Raw genomic sequence first — 17,902 nt, 5'->3', positions numbered from 1 at the left:
ACCCTGCCTGCCCCCTCTCTCTGGCTTGTCACTCGCGGGACCACGCAGGGCGTCCAAGAGTTGTTGCAGTGCATAGATGCCCCTCTCTGTCTCCATCGCCCTTCCCCACCTCACCCCAAGGTCTCCTTTCCCTCCCTTCTGGAAATGGCTCAAGTAAACACATTTTGTTCTTTTGGCTGGCAATCTTATTAAGAGTTTCAGGACAGTTTCCTCAAGCTGAAAATAATTATCCGCTGTCAATTATAGGGACTTTATGGGAACTTTATTTAAGAAAGAAAAGTCAATTTCACTCTCCCCCACCCCCATCCCTTTACCCTACCACCCCTCTAGATAGGAGCAAAAGCATTTTTCTGGTTTTGATTTTTTTTTTTTGGTCCCTCATGTTGGTTTGAGTGATTGCAGTCCATGAAGTTAGCTTTTCAGGCACCACCGCTGCTATTTGTCTTCTGCCTGCCTTCTCTCTTGGTAACATGATGCTCATGTCTGCATTGTCAATAGCATATGCGCTGCTTTGTGGTGTCCTGTTGTACTCGTTTCTTCTCAAACCTCTCATATTGCAGAGCCATAGTACTACGGCACTGTAAACATCTGGGACTGGAGTCACACAGACCTCACACAAATTTCATTGTCATTCTTTTATTTTCAAAGTAAAAGTCATAAGTCTGTTTCCATGGTGTTGGTTTATCCCATAGGATGAGGTTTTCACCTCAGTACAAATTATGCCCCATCCTTGGATTTCTTGCCTTTTTCCTTTCTCCCTCCCTCTTTCCTTCTTTAGCTCTTTCACTTCTTTCTTTCTTGCAGGGATGTGGGTTGGGTAGGGGGAGGGAGAACTAGAAGAGGAGGAGTGAACATTGTGTCTCTTCCTGAATCAGTCCAGCAAAGCCAGATTACTCTGTTGGCTTCCTTTCCTGCTTACTTTCAAGTGGTGAGACTTATTCATCCTCTATTGATTGCAATTTGAAAGGATCCCTGAGGCTATGTAATGGCACACTGAAGACAGTAGACAATAACATTTAAACATCTTTAATGACCATTTAGCATTATCTCAATGGTGGTTCCAAGTCACCTTTTCAAAGGATTTTTTTGTGTCAGTTGTTTGGGAATTCCAAGCATATATTTGCTAGCTAACTTAAATACATGAGTCATATACTTCATGATTCCTTAGCCCAGAAAGTATCTGGTATTAATGGGAAAGACAGTTAACAAGAACTTAGCATTATCTTTTTAAAATAAAGATTTACAAGAAATAAGACATTTTTCTTACTTGGGGACTCACATACCTTCAACATTAACTTCTGTTCCTCCTCAGCTGCTATTTCCATTTACTAAAATTAACAATATGTTTACAAGTAATAAAAAAGATTTGTGTGTTTTAAAGTATTCCATTTGATGTTTACTGCCAGAGATGTACCTATAGTCCATTACCTATATTTTTTCCATCCTTATTCATAAGAAGTGGCTGAAATAATGTCATTTTTTTTTTTTGCTCCAAAGTAATTTGTTACCTGAATTTATTAGATACGATGTATAGATGTTATGGTTATTAATTTAAATTTTTAATACTTTTATTCACTTCTAAAACAAAAGAGTTGTGATATCATCCAGGTAGGACGATGGGGAAGAAGTGGCCCAAACACTTACTGAAGAGTGAGCTGGGAGATAAAAAAAAAAAAAATTCACAGGGACTGAAATTCTTTGTATTTTTAGTTCATGGAAATAACTCAAAGAAATATAATAAAATTTCAGAGTGTTAACCTTGAGCAAAAATTTTTTTACACTAACTTGACTTTGCTATTGCTGTATTTTAAGTGTCTTTATGATGTGATGTAAGGAGCAATCTATAGTAGTTTATTTATGCAACTTAAATTACTGTTTTCTAAAATAATGATCACTGTGTGATTAACCATTTAGTAAATGGTTTGCAGTGTACACATTAAAATAACTTTTTACAGTAAGAATTATCTGCAAAGAGAAAAGTATCTGATTTTTATCGTGTAAAAACAAGTGTGGAAAATTTTCATCCTGTTTAAAATATACTAATACGTCTTCCATGTGATAAATGATAAGTAATAGTCCCTGTTAAAATTATAATATCATATAGTAATGCAATCCTAATCAATGGTTGAAAATGAAAGGGGGTGGAGCTTGCTATGTTAAATAATGTCAAACCATAAATAAGTTAGGTTTTCCAAGAACATCTGTATCAAGACATAGCAAGTGAATAGTAGAGGCTGAAACAGCTTTCATTTCACATGTGGCTGGGTAATCAGAATGCTGCTACAGTTTCCAGCTGGACTGATTCAGCTGAACTACATGGTATCATTAAGATATTGTCTAAATGTTGCATAATTACATGAGAACAAACTTTTGCTATGCCTACAGGGTAACCAGCCAGCCAGCCCACCAAATGGTAGCCTGTTAAATATTAGGGTATCTAACCTCTGAAGAGTGTCAGTTCCTTGTCCAAAAACCACATTTCAGTAACATTTTCCTAAACAAGTTATTAATTATTCTCAATACACAAAGCTGTTCTTTTAAGGTTTGCTTATTTGAAGCTTAATTTTCTTTGTTACTTTTGACCCTAGTATTACTGCTGCTAAAATACAGTAATAGCTTATCTAAGAGGTTACATGTTTGTGATGGTCCTGGGTAATTAAACAACTGTTTTACTGGCTTTTTGCCAGCAAAATGCTAACAAAAGAGAAGTAAGGAAATCACCCATGAGCACTGAAAAATCATTTTTAACTTCTACCTCCAAAGTTGGTTCCCAGAAATTGGATGGTTCTAAAAATATTACATGTGCTAGAGAAACTCTTCTCTATCTTGAGTGATTATTACAAATTTTTAGGGGTGGGGTATTTTTTGTTTGCTCCTTTGCCATTATATGAGAGTAGAATAAAGGGAGCAGTGATGAATTATGTTTCTCCTGCTAGAAGTCTGAGAAAGCTTGAATAATTTAGAATAGCTGTGGCGTATCTGTCACTAGATATGCTCGGGCTCATTTAGGTTTGTTATATCATTCTTTACATCTAGAGCTTTGCCCTTGAAACATTACCACTCGTCTCCAGTTCTGGCCTACTAGAAAGGCTGGATACAGCTGTTAGGTACCCGTGCAACTGGAACCGGTGGACTTATTTCTGGATGTGAGTAAAACAGCTGTGGGCTACTCCCCTGGTGGTCACTTATAGAAAAGGGGAGTCTAGTGAAAAGAAAATGTATCCCTAAACTTGAGAGAGCCAAGGATAGATACTCTCAAAATGGAAAGCCACAGTGCTTATGAGTCTTTTCAGGAAAGGAGTATGTGAGACATTAGAGAAATCAGTGTGCACTGAGTATGCAGTATGTGCCCTATTTCTTTAAATATATATCTCATTTAACACTCATAATAGTTCTGTGATTTAGATAGGACTATCCACATTTTTCAAATATGAAAACTAACCCTGAAAAAATGTAAATTACCCAAGGTCATTCAGCTAGAAATTGACAGAGCCAGATTAAGCCCAAGTCGATTTGGTTTTATCATTACTTATTTCTTCTACCTCGCTACTACTGACAACATTGCTGTCGATATATCAGAAGTAGACACCACAAAACTCTGAAAACCAAATTATCCAGATCCTTAATTGCTTTTTGCTATGCACACCAACTGTTCATCAGAAGGAAATTGGAAGAGCAGTAAAATGACAGTGGAACAGAGTGAGTATGTTAAAGTTATTATTGCAGGTGTCTGCATGTTATCAGAGAATGTTAGTGCATTCTCTGGGTGAAATATCTCTTTTGATATTACATTTGAGAATATAACTGCTCATGGACACACAATGTACACATACATCCATCTCACAGAAGGCATTAGGAATACATGACTAAGAAAAATCCATGAATATCATTGTATATAGTAATTGTTTACAGCTGAGGGCCAAATGTTTCATTGTTCCCACATGTAATAAAACAATTTGATTGTAAGTACAAGTGTGAAATTGGGCTGCCGAAGAAACTTCTGATGTATGACTCTAAAAGGAGCAAATCTTAGAGACCTGAAGCTTTAAAATGACTCTGCAAATCAAAAAGGTATTTCACCACATAGAAATGACTGATTATTGTCTTGTAAATAAGGTTTACATTATTACTTTTTAATCAGGACTAGAGCTTATTTTAGGAAGTTAAATAAGAAAATAATTTTTGAGGAAAATAAGGACTTGAATATTATCTCCTAATAAATATACAACAGTTTTCTGGGAAGAAAAACCTATATACAACTTATGGCTTCCACTGGTGTCTTATTTAAGTTGTGGTTGTTTCTAGAGTTTGGTTGCATAATTTATAACTGGCAGCATTTAATCATGAGGCTCGAGGATTTATGAAGGTGGAAGGCACTATTTAATGTTTACATGACACTGTCCTGTTACCTTTACTGCATTCCTACCATATGGACCCTCCACTTTGATGGATTTATCATAAATCCATTAAAAATGCACAATTACAGAGAGTTTCCTCTTTATAAACCTGATTTATAACCATCTACTACAAGAAACTCAAGAAAACAGTTGGCAGAAATCACATGCCAATACTGGAGTATGAGAATTCAGAGACACCAATCTCCAGGTCTTGAGTATTTTAGTAATCTATTACCGAAAGGCATGCACCATTCTTTAAAAACAGGTGTTTTCAAAATGATGTTTAAGCACAGAGCTTAAAAGAAGAATTGTGCCTTATACAATGAAGGAAACTCCACTGCATGCATTTTTCCTCTACAATTTTACTACCCAGTTTAGAGCGAAAGCCTTACTCCAGTTCATTTCTTCATTTTTTAATGAACTTAGGGTAGAACCTGAATGAGCACTTTAAATTCCTACACAAATACCTTAATGTTCAGAGGCAAACCCCATTTATTATCCAAACGTCTGACTTTCCACAAGCCAAAATGTTGGAAAAAAGTTGACGGCTCATTTGAAATGGAGCTAATGTTCCTCACATTTATGAGCTGCCTATGAATGTCTCCATCTTTCCTAAGCCTTAAATGTCTGTACACTTATCCAAAATTGCAGTACAAATGATATTTCTTTATTATGCTTCAGAAGGAAGAATAATACATGCGTATTAGTTCAAAGTGATTTTAATCTATCTTAACATTAATTCTGTGAACTTTGCAATGAAGAGTAATTCAGATGACGTTTTTAGTATTACTGTTGCAACATTTGTCAGCATTAATAGTTGATGTTTGCTTAGTGTAAGTAAAACATTAGCATTTCCCTCCCAGAAATTAAAGTTCTCCTTTAATTTTCCAGTAAAATTGGGCATAAGATTTATGTTAATTTTAATACAGTTTTATTACAATCTAGCAGAGTAATGAAACTCATTTTGTCTCAAGCTTTTTATGTAGAAGTATCTTAATTTTTCATGTATTGATATATTGCAATGTTTTAAGATCATTTACCTTTGCCATTTGACAAAAGGTGTTTGTTACTTGGCTTTGCAGATTAAAAATAATTACTTTTCATAATCGGGACTTGTTCTTTCAGTGCCTATTACCTCTACTTGTGCTGGTCAGTCGGTATAACAAGTGATAACCTAGAAACGTGCCTTTAAAATTAGTGTAAGAAAATATACCTGCACCTTGGGAAGCCACCAGTGACACTCTGGTACCGAATTAATGAATAAAATGTGTCAATGTTTTACAGAATTAGTTTAAAACCAAGTATTTATTTAATACAGATTTTGTACAAATAGAAAATTTCAAGATATCTAAAAGGGAGCTGGGTCACCCACAAAATAATGACCTTAAAGATTTCCTTGCTTTTAAATCAGGTCAGTTGTATTCTTTCTTTGAACGCTATGTCCTAATTGGAACAATAAATCAAAGGTGACACTCAGAGTAGATTCCCATGTAAGGTGGACAACTGGACAGTGACTTTTTACTGCTGCTAACACGTGGATCCAATTACCATTTGATAGATTCATGGTGCTGGCAGTAAAGTATTGCCTCATTTTATACTTCACCTAATAATTCTTCAGCCTAAACCTGTCTACCTTTACCTATATCTAATCTGTCAGTATGTGTGTTATCATTAATGAGGAAGTTTCAAATGTTTGGCATGCTTCCTACAATGAGCAATGACATTAAGATATTAATGAATCATTTAATTAACCATAACAGATGAGGTAAAATATTAAGTCAATATATCCCCAACTTCACGTAACTGTCAACTAAATATAACCTAATAATTTCACTACAATGATAACTTAATTATGAATAGTGGGGGTTAACTGGAACTTAATTCTAAAGAGTAAAATTAAGAACTTTAAAAATACTATTAACTTTAATAATTCGAATTAATTAATCCTAACTGCAAAATTAAGAATTCTTTTAAACAGGCATTTTTCCATAATAATTATTATTTCCTATCATCATTATTCTTTTCTTTCAAGGACCTTACGTTAACATGTTTTACTGATAAACATATGTGTTAGTTCATCCTTAACCTTTTTTGAGGCACTGCCCCTGTTTGAGGATAACTTGACATATTCATAGAATCTACAATTCAAGACCCATCAGCTGCTTTCTAATAGTTCTATCTTGAGGCAGTTATATGTCTGAAATAGCAGCCGTCTGAGGCACTGTGAATCCCTGATATTTTATCACCCCTTCACCACTTCATTATTTTCTCCTCCTTTTCTTTTTTTTTTTTTTTCCTTTTCCCTCATGTCTAAACCCCTTACATACCACTTAAGCAAGAGAAAGTCATCCATTATCATTCTTTAGCATCCCATGTTACATTTAGAACCAGTAGCCTAGCTGTTTTTGGATGTATCACTTGGGCACATCAACAACCAAAACATGTAGTTTATATTCTATGCAAAAAAGTCTTCAGCAATGCAAATTCAACATACTCCACCAGGTGCCTCTTCTCATTTTGAATCTCCAGTGAAGTCCCATTATCCCAGCACTCAGGCCAATTTCTTAAAGCTTTGCCTTTCGTGAAGTGGGCAAACCACGAATAAGCATCTTCTGAGAATGGATACTGATTGTCTAGTTACTAAACCATCAATCTGCATTTTCCCTTCAGGTTAAATATTCTGTTCCCAGTAACTCTCCCTACACATTCATTTCACCTTTCTTCTAAAAGTTGTTTCAGTATATGCAACACTTACTAATTACTTTGTCAATTTTCTGACCTTTTTGCATTTGTCTGGACTCCTATAAGAGAAAGAAAGTGAAGATGATTTAGGAAATCAAATAATTATTTTGCTTCTTTTTGAAGTCATCGTTTACTTCAAAAAGATGAACACTAATTTGGAGGTCTTTAATATTTCCAGCTTCCAGAACCTCACTTAGATTATAAAGCTTCTCTGTACACCCCTGCCAACTGTAGCTCTTTAAAATGAAACGAATGTTCTCATTTTAATACTGGTTATCAAAGGGGAAAAATGTAAAACGTAAATGCATGTGTATTTCAGTCTGACCAAATATAGAAATGCACATAGCTTTATTAGAAAACATTGAGACACTGACAGGAGTTAAAATTTAAATTCATAGCATATGTGTATTCACATACTTCTCTCAAGAAAGAACCTTTTGGCACTGATTGCTGAATTAGATTTATTTTTATTATATGCAGAATCTGACTATTTACGTATGTTAGATTGGTTTGTTACTGTAATAATAATTAAAAGCTGAGCTTCTTTTTACAGTTTGTTTCAAATTATATAGATAGATCGATACAGATATAGACAGATGGATTTCCATCTATCTATAGTGATAGCTTTGATTTATTGATAGAATTATTTAAAAAAATTAACATTCTGCAACATGAGGAAACATGACACTAATTTTTATATTATTTATGATCTGAAGTGAGATATATTTACAATGTTATTAATAACAGTAATTAGCAATGTAGTAAGCCAGATTTCTAGGGCATTTTTTGGAATGTCTCTATAGAAGGATGTGATTCCACAAAGATGAAGAGAAAAAGTGCTAGGGATATTAATCAGATTATGGTATAAAAAGCTGGCGAATGAAACTACATAAATGCTTTAAAGCTGAAGCAAGAGAGATGGTAAAGAACATATAATTAGAACGTTAGAAGCCAGAGGAAAAGCAGAAAAGGCCATAGAGCATTTAGACATAGACTGTGAAAGGAGGAGGAGATGCTTTGCTGGAGTGATGAAGACAAGGGTTTTGAACTCTCAGGAAGGAGATCAAGCTAATGAGTAGCGCTGCAAAAGGGCTGACATGACAAGAAAGGTGTGAGGGAAATATAACCCAATCCCTGGCATTCAACTGGATGTTAAATTAACTGAAATGAGAACCTGTGATCTAAAAGGAATCCCACAGAAGTAATCGCAGCCACGGTATCAGAGTAAGGAAGGCTAAATCTGAGTTCCTGCTAAAGAGGCAGAAGGGTAGAGGGGTTAAAAGTGTGGGCTTTGATTAAAAGTGATTACAATTATGGGCCTGGATCAAAAGTAAGCTTTGTAGACACAGAAGTGGGTGCATTTGAGGCTCCAAACTGCCAGACAATAGTGTATCACTTGGGCAAGTTGTCATCAGTAAAACAAGGATATTAACAATACCTATCTCTTTTCTACATGGTAGAGATAAATGAGATCATTTATTCATGCAACAGAAATATATTAAGTGCCTGCTTTGTGTCAGATACTGTCTGACACTTAAATACATGCTGAACAAAGATGCTGGTTTTGCTCTCTCAGAGCTTCACTCTACAGACAATATCAAAAAAAACAAACAAATAAAGAGATATGTGATGAAAAATTGGGGTAACTGTATGGAAAACAAGCAGGGTACTCTAACAGAAAACAGTTGGGAACTATTCTAGTCTAGAGAAGCCTTCTGAAGATGGGAGGTAGGAGGAAGGGAACAGCATGGGGAGAGTTTGGTGCCTCCTCCAAGAAGTACAGAAAAGGCACACTGAGCCTGGGGTTTGGTGAGAAGTTTGGAGAAGTTGAAATTAGTGTTTGTAGTAGCTTAACGGTGCCCTCATCAAATGGGTATTATATAAGGGAAAAGTAAATGTGATGCTTCTCTTTTTTCAAGGGAAAGTATCAGGAAAGCAACCAGCAGATTACTTGATGAAGTGGAAACTAAAACTATTAGAAAAAAGAAGGAATGAGGAATGCACTTGGCATTTTTTTAAAACAGAAATATTAGAACACCTGAAATAATTTAAGGTTTGGAATTGTAGTATCCATAATGTTCTGAAGTTTGGGGGAAGCACAGAGGTTCATTAAGAGACTAGTAGCAGACATTTGAAAATTGAAGATGAGGAGAGAGTGAAGAACTAAAAATAAAGAATAGAAGGTAACAAATGTGTCCAAGGACAGAACAATAAAAAAGAACAAAAGAAAGAAAAACAACAACAACAAAATAAGGACAAAACAGGTAACCATGAAGACTAGAAGAAGACAGATTACTGCATTAAAGGAAAAAATAAAAGTGACTCAATTTTTAAATATTTCAAAGTAAATCTTATATTTCAAGTTATGATGTGGTTTTGAACCAGGATTATCACAGATGCTCAGCTTTCAGGATATTCTATAGTTAAACTTGTTTCTCATCCCATGACTGTGAACTTTTTGGCCCATACCCTCAAAGGGTTTGCAATCTAGAGATAGAGACAGATCTTCCCAGGTGGCTGGAAGGTAATATAAGGCAGTTTATACTAAATTCCAAAGAAGCAGGATGGAATTTAAGTAAACAGCAACCTGTAACTGAGGGAGGGATGAATGACAAGGGGAGTATCACACTGAGGATAAGGGGCTCCAGATAGAATTAGATAAGAAGAAAGGAGTAAGAATATTCTAAAAGAAGGCACAGAACCTTACATGAAGTTTTCAGGAAACAACAGGCAGGCCACTGGGGTGGAGCAGAATTTACAGATTGGTGGGTATCTTATGAAATACAAAGCAAAATACACTAGAATGTGCCATCATGTGAGAGGGAAGTATGTAAATATACTTAGATTTGAGGACTTAAGTTCTCTGCTAAAATATTACACTTATATAGTTTGCATTTAAAATCGGCCTTCTCTATTTTATATTTGCTTTACTTTTTGAAGTAAAGAAAAAAGAGAAGGCAAAGAGATATTTGAAAAGGGTATAAATTATAGTATAATTGACATAACCTAAAAATATTAAAACTGTAGCTTGATCTGACAAAAAAACCCAGAACTACTTTCATACTAGGGACATGAAAAAGTAGTTCCTGTGATCTGTACCAAATGGCTTCATCTTTAGCATTCCTGATTTGCTAAATGATCACTACTTAAAATAGCTCCTCCTGCAGAAGTTCTTAACTTACACATATCACTGGGAAGGGGTTTTACAACTTCACAGCAGATTCCCAAAGGGAACTACTGAGGCATCAATATTACTTGCTCCACCTGTATATTTTTTCTTGTCATTGCCATTCTAAATTGTCTCAGATTTACTTCGTTTAGGTGATTAGGGGGAAAAAAAATCGACTACAGCTCTTTTTCTTGTGAAAGAGTATACTTAAGTCTTTTAAGGGAGCAGGTTGCTGACAGCATATATGCAACTGCATCCACTATTAAGACCGTGAGCTTTGCAGACAAACTTCTTGATGTAGAATCTGGGTTCTAAAACTGCATAGTTGTGTGGCCTTGGACAAAGGACTCCCAGGGACTTGATCTGTGCAACTGTTAAGTGAGGATAATAATATCACCCACCTGATCACTGTTAGAAGGATGAGTTTGTAAATTTACAAATGAGACTATAAATGTAAATTTCTCAATATAGGGCCTGTCACATTTTAAGAGCTCAAAAATGTTAGCTCTTATTACTGTTTTATGCTGTGACTACTGTGTTGATTTGAATTATCCCATTTTCTGAAAAGACCCCTAAGTCATAAGATAATAAAAAATTAAACAGAAAAGTGATATCGTATACCACCTTACTTTATTTTATAGTTTATAAAGAATTCTAACGTTTTCATCAGTTGGATCGCAGAAAAATTCTGTGAAATGGGTAAAAGAGTCACTGTTACCCCCATACTATCTTTAGAAGAGAAGACTGAGTCTAAAAGTTATGGTGCCCAGACCGAAGTTATATAGTTACCATAAGTGAGGCAGAATTCAAACCTAGGACAGCCTTGGCTAGGGTGACCTTCCATCCTGGTTTGCCTGGAGCAGTCTCAGATGTGCCTCTTGTTCTGGCATGTTATCAGTAGCAGCCTATTCACTCTCAAAGTACCGCATTACAGAATCACCCTAGTCTTAGCCATTCTGATTTGTGTAAGGCACAAATCTACACAAGCCAGTTCTCTATGAAATACTTCAGTTTCTTCCCAGTACCTTCAAAATAATGACTCCATCTCTTTGCATGTCATGTAAAAGTCCTCACCCGCATCTCCTTTCTTACTATACTCCCCATCACAGACATACTGAGTTGATTTTAGCTCCCGAACATACCTTGTTCCTTCACATGCAGCCTTTGCACACACTCCTAGGTCTGGCTGGAGTGATGTTCCTGTCCCTTGTCCCCTTTCTTTCAGGTCGCAGTTAGATGTCATCTCTAGGAAACCTTACTGACCACTCTACTGTCTCCACAGAACCCAACACTCAGTATCTAGTATTTTAACACAATCTCACACTTGATTAATTTACCCACCTAGTTTCCTCATACACAGAAAGCTTGTTGAGGGTGAACATTGTATGCATCACACTGACCTTTGCCTGCCAGCCCTTAATGTACTGTCTGGAATATAATGGGTCCTCTCTATATGTTTATTTGATAAATTTCTCTTTTTAACCATGTGCCCTTGAGCCAAGACACTTAAGACTTTCTTTGGTCTCGTCACCTGGTCTGGAAAGTGTGATTAACATATTACCCACCTGAAAAATGCGGTTGAAGTAAATTATCTTTTAAAATCCCATTGAGTTCTAAGTTCTACAATTCTGAGAACTTAGAAGATAAATCAGGCCTTATTACTTAACTAAATGCTAAATACTTGCATTCATACAAACTTCCGAATGAAAGTTTGTGTAATCTTTGAAATGGGTTGTTTCCCATATTTCTCCTGTTTGCCTCAGGTTACTACTGACTGTTCAGTAGAGATACGTGATGAATTTACTCTTTTAAAATTGATGCTGACTGTGGGATAGTTATTTATAGCTTCAGAGTTGTATTTGGGTTCTGGGGTAATTTGCTGACAATTAAGAAATGAGCAATTCTTGGTAATTCATTTAGAGAAGAACATACTGCAAAAGAGTGGGAGTAAAGAGATATGGTTCATGGCTTGGTTGTGTCAAAACATTTGCTGTGCAATCAGGCACATCATTTACTTTATCTTGGCCTCAGAAACTTAATCTATGAAATGAGTATATTAAACCAAATACAATTATTAAAATATTTTTGTTCAATCGTTTCCAAGGTTAAGGACTGGATTCTAGGAGCATACCTATTTTAGGAGATAATAACTATAGTATGCTGAAAAACAGTCACTCAAAGATATCAGGTCCTAATCCCCAGAGTATGTGAATGTGACATTTATATGATAAAATTTTTGCAGATGTAATAAAGTTAAGGATCTTGAGATGAGGAAATCATCCTGCATTATCAAGGGCAGTCCTAAACGCTATCACTTGTTCTTATTATAAAAGAGAGACAGGGAGATTAGACACACAGGGTGATTAGATAGCAGAAGGCACTTTGATGATGGAAGCAGACAAAGAGAGACATAAAGATGCAAAGCTCTGGCTGTGAAGATGAAGGAGCCAAGAGCCAAGGAATGTGGCTATAGAAGCTGGAAGAGGAGGAAACCATATTTTCTCCCTAGAGCCCATGGAGAGAGCTTGGCCCTACTGATACCTTGAATTGGGCCCAGTGAAACTAATATTAGGCTTCCAGCCTCCAGAACTGTGAAGGAATAAATTTCTATTGTTTTAAGACACCAAATTTGTGATAATTTGTTATAGCAGACACAGGAAACCAGCACAGGTTTTGATACCTCAGAGTGGGGTGCTGCTATAGCATATACCTAAAACTGTGGAAATGACTTTGGAACTAGGTAATGAGTATGGGCTGGAAGTATTTTGAAGCACATGATAGAAAAAACCTAGATTGCCTTAAATGTACTTTTGGGAGAAATATAGATATTAAAGACCCATTGGTGGGCTCAGAAGGAAGTGAAGAGCACAGTAGAGAAAGCCTGTGTCATCTTAGAGAATACCTGTATCTTCATAGAGAGAATGTTGGTAGAAATAGAAATATTAAAAATGCTGCTGGTGAGAGATAGGGGAAATAGGGAGCACGTTATTAGAAACTGGAGGAAAGGAAATTCATGTTATACAGTGGCAGATACTTAGGTGAACTGTGTCTTATAATTGTGTGGAAAGCAGTAAGTGGTGAACTTGGAAATTTAAATGAGGAAGTTTCTAAGGAAAGTGTTGAAGGTGCAGTCTGGTTTCTTCTTGCTGCTTACAGTAAAATGTGAGAGGAAAGAGATAAAGTGAAGAAAGAACTGTTAAGTAAAATGGAACCAACACTTGACTGGGAACTTCTCAACTTATCCCGACTGCAAAAGATGCTAAATTAAAAGATTCATTATTCAGAAAGTATGCTCTAAAGAAAAGGCCAATGGTGTGGCTGAACAGCTTATGCTAGTGTGTGTGACTGACGGGTTCCCTCAGCCATCTCAACAGAAGCAAGAAATAGAAATTATCAGAGATATGGGGAGCACCATCTTGTCTACTGACATGAATGCCTGTGATATACACAGGAGACCCACAAAGTTTTTGAGAACGTTATATCAGCAGAAGCACTGCCTGCTTGGACTGAAAGAAACTGAGATAGGACAAAATGAAGGAAAACTGTCAGACTCCCCAAATTCTACAAGCAGGAAACAGGCTGACAAAACCATTCAGCTGCAAACACATACTAGCTTTCAACTAAAGGAAGGGTCATGGTGAGGGCAGATCCTTGGGCAGAGAAGGCAGAACCACAGATGCAGAAGCAGGACCCTCCAGCCACAAAGGACTAATCCCAAGTCTTGAAACCTAATGGAATTTGTCCTGCTGGCTTTTGAAATTAGTTGGGACTGGTGACCTTTTTCTTCCTTCATTTTTCCCTTTCCCTTTTTTGTAATGGGAATGTCTGTAACACTAGTACTATGCCTTTCCCACTGTTGTATTTTGGGAATAGATACTTTATTTTCAAGTTTTACAGATCCAGAGATATAGAGGACTTTTGCCCCAATATGGATCATACCTAGAGTTTCACCCATACTTAATTTAGGTTAGGTGATGAGACTTGGGATTTTTGAGCTCATGATATTTAAATGAGATTTTGGAATGAAATTCATACTATGATGTGTGGAAATTTGGGGGGATGTTAGGGTGGAGTGAACATACTTTATGTATGGAATGGATATAAATTTTGGCGGTCCAGAAGGTGGACTGTAGTATGCTGAATAATGACCATTCAAAGATATCAGGTCCTCTAGAGACTGTCATACTGAGTGAAGTAAGTCAGACAGAGAAAGAGAAATATTGTATGGTATCACTTATATGCAGAATCTAAAAAACAAAAAAATGGTACAAATGAACTTATTTATAAAACAGAAACAGACTCACAGACTTAGAGAACAAATTTATGGTTACCAGGGGGAAGGGTGTTGCGGGGGGAGGGATAGTTAGGGAGTTTGGGATTGACATGTATACACTGCTATATTTAAAATGGATAACCAACAAGGATCTACTGTATAGCACAGGGAACTCTGCTCAGTATTGTGTAACTACCTAATTGGGAAAAGAATCTGAAAAAGAATAGATACATGAAAGTGTATAACTGAATCACTTTGTTGTACACCTGAAACTAACACATTGTTAATCAACTATACTCTAATATAAAATAAAAATTTAAAAAACAAACAAACAAAAACAAAGATATGAGGTCCTAATCACTGAAATGTGTGAATGTTATCTTATGTAGTAAAGTTTTGCAGATATGATTAGATTAAAAATCTTGAGATGAAGAGATTGAGATTATCCTGGATTATCCAAGTGAAGCCTAAATACCATCACAAATGTCTTCATAAGATAGAAGCAAAGGGAGATTTGACATACAGAAGGTAGAGGGTGATTTGATGATGGAAGCAGAGAGAGATCTGAAGATACTGCACCGTTGCCTGTGAACATAGAGGAAAGGCCATGAGCCAAGCAATGTGCCTCAAGAAATGTGCCTTCCTTGAAGAGGCAAGGAAGAGTTTCTCTCTGAGAGAGGCTTCAGAGGGAATATGACTCCACCAACATCTTGGTTTCAGCCCGATGAAACTGATAATGGATTTCTGGCTCCCAGAACTGTGAGAGAATACCTTTCTGTTGTTTTAAGCCACCAACTTTGTGCTAATTTGTTACAGCAGCCCTAGGAAAATAATACAGTAACCTATGACAGATTTATGTGGCCCAAATTAATGGTGATTTGACAAAAACAGTATCTTATAATAGAAAGCACTAAGCTTTCTTAGTGCTTTCTTGATTTCTTAAATCAAATAGATTTAAGTTCTAACACTTTATCCACCACTTACTACTTGTGTGACTGACATAGGTCGCAGAGCTTCTGATTCCTCATCTGACCAATGAAGATTAAAATAATTTATCTAAAAATATCTAGGAAAGTACTAGGCTCATAATGGAACCCCATATTTTAGTTGAATCTAAATTGATGACAAGTTTAAATGACTATATATCTGTAAAACATTGTTCTAAAAATATAGTTTATTTGCACCTAGTACTTTGACTGCTGGGCACTACAAGACCAAAGGAAGAGCTCTGATTGTTTGACATAGAACCTAGCTATAAAGGTGGTCTGTTTTTCCATTGGGTTGTAAATTCAATCTGGGTTAAAGAATATTTGTTCTCTTCCTCTTCACTTGTCCAAGAGCCACTGTCCTGAAGATGTATGCTAAACCATGGGAACCTTTCCAACTTACAGTTAAGAATGATAAAAGATCTATTTTATAAATGGATAATTAGTATAATTAAAATGTAAGCAAGTGGTACTTTCTGAAATATTTCATGTTTAAATATGTTGAAGTTACTATACTTGTGCTCTCATTGAAACAATACCCTGCATCACCTATCCTCTTTCACTATGGGTAGAATTCATGCAACATCCCATGTTTAAGCCTCTCACATCTCAAAATGTTTCCATACTAGTATAACTCTCCTAAAGTTTATTATCATGACTGTTTCTGTATCTTGAAATTTTAAGGTAAGGCCTGGAAAAGCAGGATTCTAAAACTGGCATTTCCTCTTCCAGAAAATTAATTTCTCTCACAGTAATAGAAGCTATGAAGTGGTAGACGATAAATGTTTTATTGTCATGTCTTAGGGTAATGGGGCTTTTTCTAAGCTAAGGCAGACAGTGGCACCTCCTAATTTAGAGTGTTATGGAGCGTACTCCTTTTTATCCTTAACACTCATTGTTAACTGAGTGCTGGGGTTATAGTAATTTTGAGAAGAGAAGTAATGGTGGTGAAATGGGAAAGGTGAGTGCAATTAGGAATAGGGCCCTGGTACATGAAAACTGGCTATAAGATCTGATCCAGGACTTTCTTGAGCACAGTGAGCATGCTAACAGGGAGGATCAATCCTACCACCCCTGGTGGTACTTATAGTCTCTGAAACCTGGCAAATAATATAGGTACATACAGATCTACAGCAGGCTTCTGAAACTTTCTTAGCAGTAGAATGGACAGAGAGACAGTTGCGAGTTATGGTTTGAGATCCAGCCCCTACCCATTTCTCTTTTTTTTTTCTTTAAAGATCTATCTATTTATTTATTTAATTTTTTGGCTGCGTCGGGTCTTAGTTGCGGCACATGGGATCTTCATTGAGGCATGTGGGATCTTTCATTGTGGCACGTGGGATGTTTCGTTGTGGCACACGGGCTTCTCTCTAGTTGTGGCGTGTGGGTTTTCCCTCTCTAGTTGTGGCGTGCAGGCTCCAGGGGGCATGGGCTCTGTAGTTTGCGGCACGCAGGCTCTCTTGTTGAGGCACTTGGGCTCAGTAGTTGTGGCGCACGGGCTTAGTTGCCCCGTTACATGTGGGATCTTAGTTCCCTGACCAGGGATCGAACCCACAGCCCCTGCATTGTAAGGCAGATTCTTTACCACTGGACCACCAGGAAAGTCCCCTACCCATTTCTCTTAATTAAAATAAGATTCCTTTTAATAAGTCATTAGAAAAGAGATTTGAAGCAAAAGGAGAGGCCAGATTTGAAATAGCTAATAATAATAGGTAATGCTAGGTAGTTTTCAAAGTTGGGCCTATGGACCACATGATGAGAACGAACCAGGTGCTTGCTCAAAATGCACATTAGGGGCTTCCCTGGTGGCGCAGTGGTTGAGAGTCCGCCTGCCGATGCAGGGGACACGGGTTCGTGCCCCGGTCCGGGAAGATCCCACGTGCCGTGAAGCGGCTGGGCCCGTGAGCCATGGCCACTGAGCCTGTGTGTCCGGAGCCCGTGCTCTGCAACGGGAGAGGCCACAGCGGTGAGAGGCCCGCGTACCGCAAAAAAAAAAAAGCACATTAGGAGTCCTATTCCAGAAGTACTGCACAAGGGAAGAGGAGACGGATAAGACAGGAATTTGAACTTTATTAAACACCCCAAGCAATTCTTAATGCCAATGAACCTCTAAGAAACAATAAAATTAAGGGTGACACTAAGTTAAGTGTAGTGGTGAGGAATGAAAGGCCAAAGGTGTTTTGAGTTTGGGATAATCTGAAAAATTTGGCAGAATGAATTTCATGGACATATTCCATTTTTGCACATATTTTGCGAAAGAAGAAAGCGACAGTATATTCTGTAAAGAGAAAGTAATTTTTAAAGTTAAGACATATTCTAAAGTTAAATACCCCTT

General features: G+C 36.8%; 1 protein-coding gene across 1 annotated transcript in view; it reads left to right on the top strand.

The window, feature by feature from the left end:
- The window catches only part of FGF10 (fibroblast growth factor 10), an 82,189-nt gene that overhangs the window by 1,938 nt on the left and 62,349 nt on the right, over positions 1-17,902 (top strand). The window lies entirely within an intron of this gene.

The sequence above is a fragment of the Neophocaena asiaeorientalis genome, unplaced genomic scaffold (genome assembly GCF_003031525.2).
Source record: "Neophocaena asiaeorientalis asiaeorientalis breed wild unplaced genomic scaffold, Neophocaena_asiaeorientalis_V1.1 scaffold57, whole genome shotgun sequence".
Classification (NCBI taxonomy): Eukaryota; Metazoa; Chordata; class Mammalia; order Artiodactyla; family Phocoenidae; genus Neophocaena; species Neophocaena asiaeorientalis.
The sequence above is the reverse complement of the archived record's forward strand: the minus strand, read 5'-3'. Positions and strand labels throughout refer to the sequence as shown.